Source organism: Pongo pygmaeus, chromosome 19, assembly GCF_028885625.2.
Source record: "Pongo pygmaeus isolate AG05252 chromosome 19, NHGRI_mPonPyg2-v2.0_pri, whole genome shotgun sequence".
Taxonomy (NCBI): domain Eukaryota; kingdom Metazoa; phylum Chordata; class Mammalia; order Primates; family Hominidae; genus Pongo; species Pongo pygmaeus.
Genome location: NC_072392.2, coordinates 86,383,950 through 86,385,966, shown reverse-complemented (window position 1 = coordinate 86,385,966; position 2,017 = coordinate 86,383,950). Strand labels below are relative to the sequence as shown.

The 2,017-nt window shown below is 60.8% G+C and overlaps 1 pseudogene; it reads right to left on the bottom strand.

Moving 5' to 3' along the window:
• Window positions 1–513: 513 nt before the first annotated feature.
• On the bottom strand, window positions 514–1,780 carry LOC129018221 (rho GTPase-activating protein 27-like; annotated as a pseudogene).
• Between the last annotated feature and the right edge of the window lie 237 nt (window positions 1,781–2,017).

The window sequence follows — 2,017 nt, the reverse complement described above, 5'->3', positions numbered from 1 at the left end:
TTCCCTAGTCTCGAAACCTGAGCTCTGCATTGTAACGAGTCGAGCGGAGGGAACATCCAGCAGGGGGCCTACGGAGGCGTGTCTCCTTCGTCTGGGCATCCCGGACTCAGTCCTGGCACATGGTGGGCATCAGTGTTCATGGTAATGACATCAGGCACAGCGAAAGAAATCAGAGGCTCCCAAGGTTCAGCGGTCATCTGTCCATCCCCTCCCTTTGTGCTAAAGAACAAACCGAGACCCTGAGAGAGGAAGGGAACTGCCCCTAGATCATCACACAGCTGGTGGCAGATGAAAGAATGGTTCTGAGCATCCCTTTTTCCCACTCGGGCTGCCCCTCCTTGAAAAGTTCCTAAAGTTCAAAATGTCAGGGTCGCCCAGAGTGTTCTGAGGATGTAAGCGTGTTTTTAAAACGTGCTTTATTTTCGATTTCCCTGATTAACACAACTGGATTCTGAAGAGGGGGAAAAAACCACCTCACCATAACCGGACGCCTTTCTGAAACAAACCCATCAATGTTGGAAGCACCCAAACAAACCCATCTGAAACGTTGGAAGCACCCTCAAAGGGAAGCAGACGTCTGACTTTCACATCCACCCTCTCATCTGACCCCAGGCTCCTGGGAGACCGGCAAGGCTGTTGAGCCGGCGGCAGGCCCGCAATCCCCCGTTCCGTGCCCAGATGCGCTTCGGAATACAGAACAGCTGGGACTTGGAAAGAGACTATGGGGCACACACCTGCTGTAGGTTACATAACCTCCCAGCAGGGCTTGGGGCAGCAGCCGGCCATCGAGCTCATTTGCATTTTGCAGCAAAACATTAATATTCACACAAGTTTGATAAATAAAGACCATCAACAGCCTCACATCAGTTCAAGCGCAATTTTGCCACCAATTGGATTACGAAAAACTTCCGGGCTTCCAGGCAGCTTTGGAGCCTGGGAATCGCAGATGAGGGACTGGGGGCCTGCACCGCTCCCGTTTCGCGGTTGGGGAGAGGGAGCTCATTCCAAGTCTTCAGACAGAGGTGGGCGTCGTGCCCGACGCTGAGCGGAGCAGGTCTCCTCGCGCCCCGGCTCCTTGCGGGCTCGGTCCCCAGCGCGCCTCCCCTGTTCCGCGCTCTCCTCCCGCGGCGGGCAGTGCACATCCTGGAAGGCCTCGTAGACGGTCTCTGAGTCGCTGCGCACCAGGGGCCGCGGGCACATCCAGGAACCCGCCACACTGCAGGCCTTGAAGCTGCCGCTGCTTCCGAGGTGGCCGGCGGGAGGCGAGACGGCGGCGCTCGCCAGGTAGTCCAGGGACTGAGCGGGCCGCAAGTACAGGCAGGCGGGCAGGCCGGGCGCCAGGCTGCTGCGCTGGGTCGCGGGGCCGCGTTGCGAAGGGCCGCACAGGGAGCTGGCGCGGCCTCGGGGCTCCGCGGGGGCGCCGTCGGGGCCCGCTGCCGCCGCCGCGCTCACAAGCCGGTAGTCGTAGGCGAGCGGCTCCGGGGCCGCGGGGCCTGGGGGGAGACCTGACGGCGCGGCGGTGGCAGGTTGTCTCTTCCGGGAGTTCCTGTTCGCGGGGAGGTCATTTGCCCAGCGCAGGCAGCTCGCGCACTTACTGCGCGGGCAGGTAGAAGCGGTGGCCGCCAGGCTCGCGCCGCACGTGCCACCAGTGCTCGGCGCTGCGCCGCAGCAGCCAGTAGCGCTCATTGGGCCAGATAGCCACGCAGCGCCCGTCCTTGCCGGTGTACTCGAAGGGGTGCTCCACCAGCAGGTACACATCCCCCTCCACTTACGCCGCCATCGTGGCCGCGGCGTTTTCCTGCAGGCAACAAGGAGGAGGGCCGCGGAGGTCAAGACCACCGAGCCTGGAATAGCCCCGCACTCGGGGACAGACTTGGATTCGAGTCCCGATGCTGCACTCGCCGTCCGCCTTCGGGCCTGAGTTTTCCCATTTCTAAAATGGGGACTTGAATAAAATCACATCTAAGGCTTCCATTCTCACACTCACATCTAAGGCTTCCATTCTTACACTCAGTGC